Source organism: Mauremys reevesii, unplaced genomic scaffold (assembly GCF_016161935.1).
Source record: "Mauremys reevesii isolate NIE-2019 unplaced genomic scaffold, ASM1616193v1 Contig29, whole genome shotgun sequence".
Lineage (NCBI taxonomy): Eukaryota > Metazoa > Chordata > Testudines > Geoemydidae > Mauremys > Mauremys reevesii.
The window spans coordinates 112,470-119,532 of NW_024100839.1; the positions used below are offsets into that span (position 1 = coordinate 112,470).

Below are 7,063 nucleotides of genomic sequence, written 5' to 3' on the forward strand. Positions count from 1 at the left end.
GTGAAAAAAGACAAATTCATATTACAAATAAGATGCAAATATTCAACAGCGAGGATGATTCACCACAGGAACAAGCTACCAAGGAAAGTGGTGGATTTGCCATCTCCTGATGTCATTTAATGAAGACTAGATGCCTTTCTGGAATGTGTTTGCCCCAAAGTAGCTCTTGTGTCATACAGGAGGCCTGTGATATGCAGGGGGTCAGATTAGATGCTCTAATGGTCTCTTCTGGCCATAAAGTCAACTAATTTCTGAAAAACTGAGTGTAGCATTGGGAGCAGCGTCTGATGTTTTCCTGTCTAGCCGGCTTGCTGCCTAGAACGAATGCTCCTTGAGTGGGGTGATCCACAGGGAGTAGTTCAAACCTCCAAAGTGCCTGGCCAGGGGCAGGACGTTAGCACAGCAAGGGAGGGGTGTGGCAGTGACATCACAAAGGCCTTTTGCAGGACCTCAGACTATTGGTCAAAGGTGGTGGGGAGGTGGTGACCTCACAGAGAGATGCTGACATCAGCCAGGCAGGACAGGGGCGAGGGGCCAGGGAAACCTCAGAGACCCCTGTGGCTTTGCTTCAGCAAGTGTCCTTCTCCAGGTCTCTCTTTGAGGACTGAGAGAGTATTCGGGTTCACGGACGTGAGCGCCAGGAGGAACCTCTTTCGAGTTTTCTCCTTCCCTTTGAGTGATTTTACTAGAAAACAGACGTCCCAGTTTAGAAGGTAAGAGCCTCCTCGAGGTTTGAAACCTGTTCAGTCTGATCCATCTGGTGACAGTTGAATTCTAGGCAATGAAAACACGAACTTAAGGAGGCAGAATTTTATTTCGCACCTGGGATTTTGTCCCATAGAATCACTGTGGTCATTAGGGTTTATCCTTTTTGTTTCACCTTTTCCTCCATCCATCCCTTCCTCCTTTCTCTTTGTCTCTTGCTTCTTTTGTCCTTTCATCTGTTCCCCTCCCAACACCAGGAGCGGTGTGTGTGTGTGTGTGTATGTGTGTTGCAGGGGAGTGCTCTGCAGCTCCCACTGTGGGAGGTCCACCCAAAAATGTGGGGCTGAAATAGTGCTCGGGCAGTGATCCCCATCAGTGACCTGGGCCATCCTTTGGGCTCTCTGGTGAGAACCCTCAGCGTCCCGTCCTCAGTCTCTACCCTGATTGGCTGAGCAGGGGGTTACTGACAGGGAGGAGACTCAGGTCCTTGTTCTCTTTAAGACCAAGGAAATAAGTCAGAACCAGTCATACGTTTGACAAATTTTGCTGCTTCTCTGCATTAATGGTCTCTGAGCAGTTCATGATTCTCTCTAACATTGCAGTTCTCCTCAAATACTTGCTGAATAATTACTGTGCACTGTTGTTGGTCTGGAGCTCATCCGAGAGCACTTTACTCAGGTCATTCAATGTGTGAAATTCAAGGTCTGATGGTTAGTTTGAAAATCAGGGGTCTTGGGTCCTATTCCCAACTCTGCCACTGGCTGGCTGTGTGACCTAAGACAAGTTAATTCTCCTTTCTCAGCCTTAGCTTCTCCCTCTTTCAAGTAGGGATAATAATGATCCGCTCCTACCTACCTCACGGTGGGTGGAGGATGGGGATCCATCGGAGAGTGTCACTAGGAGTATCAGAGGGGCCGTGTTAATCTGGATCTGTAAAAGCAGCAAAGAGTCCTGTGGCACCTTATAGACTAACAGACGTATTGGAGCATGAGCGACTGCACATGGCTAAGCAAAGAGAACAAACCCCCAATCCCCCCCTGTGCTTTGGGAGCCAGGTTTGCGGTGGGAATCCTGTAGTTCAGATGACTTCACACCTGGGCATTGTGATTCTTTACCAGTTTCTCTGGCATTGGGGCAGTTTTGTGCTCACAGCTGTGATGGCCGAGTGGTTAAGGCGTTGGAGTTGAAATCCAATAGGGTTCCCCTGCGCAGGTTCAAATCCTGCTCACAGCGAGGCCTGTGTTTTAGCCAGTCTCTCACCGGGGCAACACCTCTGTCCAACCCCCTGAGATACTCTCAATTCTCTCCCCACCCCAAGGAAATCCTGTTCTGCTCCTTTCATAGAGATCCCTGGGACACCCCCTCACACTGTGTCCCTGAGGGGTCAGGCAAACTCTCAGTGCCTGAAGCCTTGCTGACAAGCTCTTTCTCTTCCCCTTCAGCGCCTCCCACTTGCCAGTGACCAGCTGTTCAGTGGGGTGCAGGAGGCGCTGGGCGGGGAGGGGGAGGAGCAGGGAGAGGAATGGGGCAGGAAGGTGCAGGACTGGAAGAGATGGGACAGGGGTGGAGGCTTGGGGGAAGGGGTGGAGTGGGGCAGGGCAGAAATGGGGATTTGTCCTGGGCACTGAACCCGTATAGGTCCGGCCCTGAAGTGAAGCACTGACTATCACAGTGACTATAGATGTGACCAGCCTTGCGGGGAGGCTGAGGAGATCCGCACTCACCAGGTCTCTTGTCTCCCCAAGGTGAGCCAGACACTGCTCTCTCCTGGCTCTCACTCTAGCAGCTGGACGCCAAGGAGCCATTTCCCCACAGGAAGTGCATTGAGTGCCCCTGTGGTGCTGGGGGGCTGGCGCTGCTGCTGCCTGTGGGGCTGGCAGGGGGGCTGATGTCTGCACAGACTCTCAGCTGCCAGGCCGGAGGGGGCACTTGGGACCTTACCAGCCTGGCTCAGTGAAGACGGGGGGTTGACAGAGCAATACAGACTCTCTCCAGAGCACGGAGCAGCAGCCGCCCATGCAGCCAGGCAATGAGCATTTCCCACAGCCTGGAGCCGAGGGGGAGGCGGCAGCTGCTGTTCCAGCTCCTCGGGGACAGGCCCTGTCAGCCAACAGCCACTTCTTACTCCCCACAGCTAAGGGCGCCGGGTTCCTCCGGTGGGGCTGTGGAGCAGCCGTTCGTTTTCCTGTCCTTTTTGTGTGCAACTGCTGACAAAAACATCCCCGACAGAGAAGCAACAGGCCAAAATGCTTCCATGCAGCTGCTGAAGTAGCCAGTTGGGAGAGCGTTAGACTGAAGATATAAAGGCCCCTGGTTCAATCCCAGGCTTTGGCAGGCCCTTTCTTTGGTCTTTGTGCAGTGGTGCCTTGTTTTCTGGGAGCACAGCAGTGCCTGCACCCAAGGTGAGTTCCTGAGCTTGGGCTCTGCAGTAGGAAAACATAGAAGGGGCTTCTGCCCCTAGTTGGCCCACCTGACCTTTAACAAGGCGAGATGGGAGCTGTCTTTCCCAACATGGCAGGAAGAGAGTGAGGCAGGAATGGTGCCAGAGGGCTGCTGGGCAGTGACAGGCAGGGATTAGGGATGGAAGCTCCTCTGCGCAGCTGAGCAAGGGCAGTACCAGGGAAGGGGCCATCTGTAAAAGTGACCCAGCAACACCTCTCCTCCTCTGGGCACCTAGAGCAGAGGCGGCTGGTGCTGACAGCTCCAAGTGAAGGCTTAAAAGCTACAGAGCAACTGAGGGCAGGGCCAGAGGAGGAGAGGACCATGCGTATGTGTGGCCACCAGACGGCCACAAAGACACCCAGCCAGCCTGCTCCCTGGCATGGCAAACCCCCACTGAAGACGTGCTTAATCCACTTGCTGATCAGGAGGAAAACCTGTCAAAATCTGTGTGCGAGGAGAACCCGCTTGGCTTTGAAGGATATAGGATAATGATAGAATGAAAAAAATAACCAGCGAGAGAGCGAGAGAGAGAGAGAGAGAGAGCGAAAAGAACGTGAAAGGCAGAGAAAGAAATAAAGGGAGAGAAAAAATTAGAAAAAGGAGGAAAGAAAGGAACAGCATGAAAGGTAGAGGGGGAAAAAGAAAGCAAGAACATACAAGCTAGAGAAGGAAACGAAACAAAAAGAACAAATGAACCACAAGCGCGAGCTGAAGCTGGAATGGGAGAGTCAGAGAAAGGACAGACTGACCCGTTAAGTAAGGTTGCACCCGATTCTCCATGTTGGGGCACAGTCCTCCCATTTCAGTCCTGGCCCTGCTTGGGGGACCATCCATAGGTGTCTACTGGCACTTCCATGCTCTGAGGAGGAGGCAAGCCCTCCCATACCCTCCCCTCGGGACACGGGCTCTCCCAATCCTGACTCCCTTCCTGCACGCTCCTGGGAATGGGGAAGGTGGGGGTAGGCGTGTGCTGAGCAGCACCATGGGTGTGTCTCTCTGGGGCGAAGGAAGAGGATATTTTTAGTACCAGAAGGAAAGAGCAGGGGCGGGGCATTTGTGGAGCCGGGCGCACACCAGAGAGAGGAACTGAACGCAGCCCAGCGTGAGCCCAGTGCCAGTTGGAGCCGAGACGCCCATACCTGGAGGACCATCTCCAGAACCTACCTTCAGGGCGGCTCTACCCCCAGCGCCAAGCAGGCGCTTTGGCGGCGGCCGTTCGCGCGATTTGTTTCCTCGCCTCCGCCGCCCGGCGCATGCCTGCGGCAGAGCCCGGACGAGGGACGACGGCGGGCGCATGCCTGGGGCATGACTGCGCGCGGTCCTCCCTTCCGGCGGTTCGGTTGAGCTCCGCAGCAGCCGGCCTCGGCAGGTCCGCCCCCCGGCTCCTGAGACCGGCAGAGCGGCCGGCAGGCAGCACCAGCCAGCCGGAAGAAGGACGCGCCAGCGCCCGGGGAAGCGGCGCAGCGCTCGCCGCGCTGGCCGCGCCACCTACCTTGATGGTGCCGTCCATCACCGCTCCCACATGGAGCTTCCCACCTAGACCTCCCTGGACGAGGTGAGGTGGTGCATTGGCAAAGGGGGCGGTTTGAGCAGGGTTCTGTGTGTGTGTGTGTGTGTGTGTGTGTCTAATTTTGGGAAGTGAAGTCACAAACTGCTTGGGCTGGTTTCCTATTGGTGTGACCGATTTTTGCAAAGCTTCCCCCCTCCCCCCGCCCCACATCTTCTTTTGGCACTAAGGCTTTCTGCGCTGCCGTTGACAAGGCAGAATCAAGGCCCCCGTTGGGCCAGGCGCTGCCCAGACACAGCAAGATACAGGCCATGCCCCAGAGAGTTTACAGGCTCCATACCCAAAAAGTGGGAGGAGAAACAGACCCAGTGTCACACAGCAGCACTGAGAGCAAAACCCAGGAGTCCTGGCTCCTCCTGCTCTAACCACTAGACCCCACTCTGCTCCCAGAGTTGGGGCCAGAACCCAGGAGTCCTGGCTCCCCAAAAGGGGGGGAGTGGGGTCTAGTGGTTAGAGGAAAGGAAGATGGGTGTCAGGACTCCTGGGTTCCAGTCCCAGCGCTGGGGTTAGAGTGGAGTCTCGTAGCTTAGCACAGGTGGGGCTGGAGCCAGGACTCCTGGGTTCTTCCCATCCCCCCTTCCCCCCCCCAAACCATCTTGCACAGCAGGAGGGAGCTGGGCAGGAAGTGGTGATGAGGTGAAAACTACCAAGAAATGCAAATCCTAAAAGGAGACTGTGCCAGGAACCGAGTGGTGCACAAACCATGGCCTCATCTCCACCTCTAACCCCGCCCCCCTTGGCTGGCACTGGATTGTGCCCCCTGTGCCCCCCAATCCACCCCCTGAGAGCCCTGGGGGGCAGGGAATAGCCATGGTGCTGGGCCCCCCATCCAATTGAAGTATTCAGTGTTGCAGTGACCCAAGGTGTGTGCACAGAATGGGGATGGAGTGTGTGTGTGTATGTGTGTGTATGGATGGATGGATTGATTTCTGCATGTATTTGTATATGTGTGGTTTTCTGTAAGGGTTTTGTGGGGGGGGTGTTATTACAGCTGTGGGGGTTGTGTTTGTGGCTGTGCAAGTGTGTGTTCATGTGGCTGGATTTGTGCATGTGTTTGCATCTGTTAGCAGTTGTGTTGATGTTGGCTGGATTTGTGCGGGTGTTTGTGTATATTAGCAAGTGTGTGTGTGTTTGTGTGGCTGGATTCATGCATGTGTTTGTGCATGTTTGCAAGTGTGTGTGTGTGTGTGTGTGCTCTGCTGCCCTCTTTCTGCGCAACAACCGTTTCTCTATATGTCACAGCCCCCATACCGTCGACCCCGGTGGTGATTTCCCCATCTTACAAGGGCTGGCTGGCCTGACCCTTCTCCCCTCTGCGGAGTGTGGCAGGGGCTGCAGCTCACCCCCTGTGGGGCAGGAGTGCCAAGGTGCTGGGTGCTGGGCTCCGATGCACCTGGAGAGCAGCTCAGGTGAGGTGGGGCAGGGCATGTGGTGTCCGTTCTGTGTTGCCTGGTGCTAGGCCAGTGCACAATCCCCAGCCACGCCGCACAGCGCGCCCCGAGAGGGGGCAGGGGGCCAAGCAGATGATCCAGCACGAGGGGGGTGAGGATGTGTGGCTGGGGGGAGGAAAAGCCTTGGGCTGCACTGGGGGAGCGCACAGCAGAGGTGACACCCCAAAAACCTGCAGCAAAGGGATGGACAGGTGGGCTGGGTGGATAGAAGAGGCAGCGGAACTAAAATCTAAAAGGGGAGTGTGGGGTCTGGTGGTCAGAGCGGGGGAGGGGGGTTGGTGGTCAGAATTCCTGGGTTCTATCTCCAGCCCTGGGAGGGGAGTGGGGTCCAGTGGTTAGAGTGTGTGTCGGGGGGGGTGGAGCCAGGACTCCTGGGTTTTCTCCCTGGCTCTGACTCTCTCTTGTGCAATCCCTCTGCAGTTACCCAACTCGCCAGCGTGTGGGAGCGAGGGGCTGGGGCCGGGTTGTGACATGGCCCAGAGTCCTGTGCTGCCCCTTTGTTACCCACCCCGGGGCAGGGTGGGGGATGGCCTGGGAGACCCGCTAAGAAAGGCACTTCTGGTGGGTTTGTGTGTGGGTCACGCTGCCCCTTGCTGGATAGACCCCTCTAGGTCAGAACCAGTCTCTGCCCGGGTCAGACCCTAGGAGCCCAGCCCCCTCTGTCACCACGGCCATGTCTATTGGTCTCCTGGAAAGGTCCGTTCTCATGGGTAGCTGTGTGTGTGCGCGTGTGCTCTGCTGCCCTCTTTCTGCGCAACAACCGTTTCTCTATATGTCACAGCCCCCATACCGTCGACCCCGGTGGTGATTTCCCCATCTTACAAGGGCTGGCTGGCCTGACCCTTCTCCCCTCTGCGGAGTGTGGCGGGGGCTGCAGCTCACCCCCTGTGGGGCAGGA

At 56.2% G+C, this 7,063-nt stretch overlaps 1 non-coding gene across 1 annotated transcript; it reads left to right on the plus strand.

Moving 5' to 3' along the window:
* Positions 1-1,856: 1,856 nt before the first annotated feature.
* TRNAS-UGA lies at positions 1,857-1,938 on the plus strand. Its single transcript has one exon. It is a non-coding gene; the product is annotated as a tRNA-Ser (tRNA).
* The last annotated feature ends 5,125 nt before the right edge of the window (positions 1,939-7,063 follow it).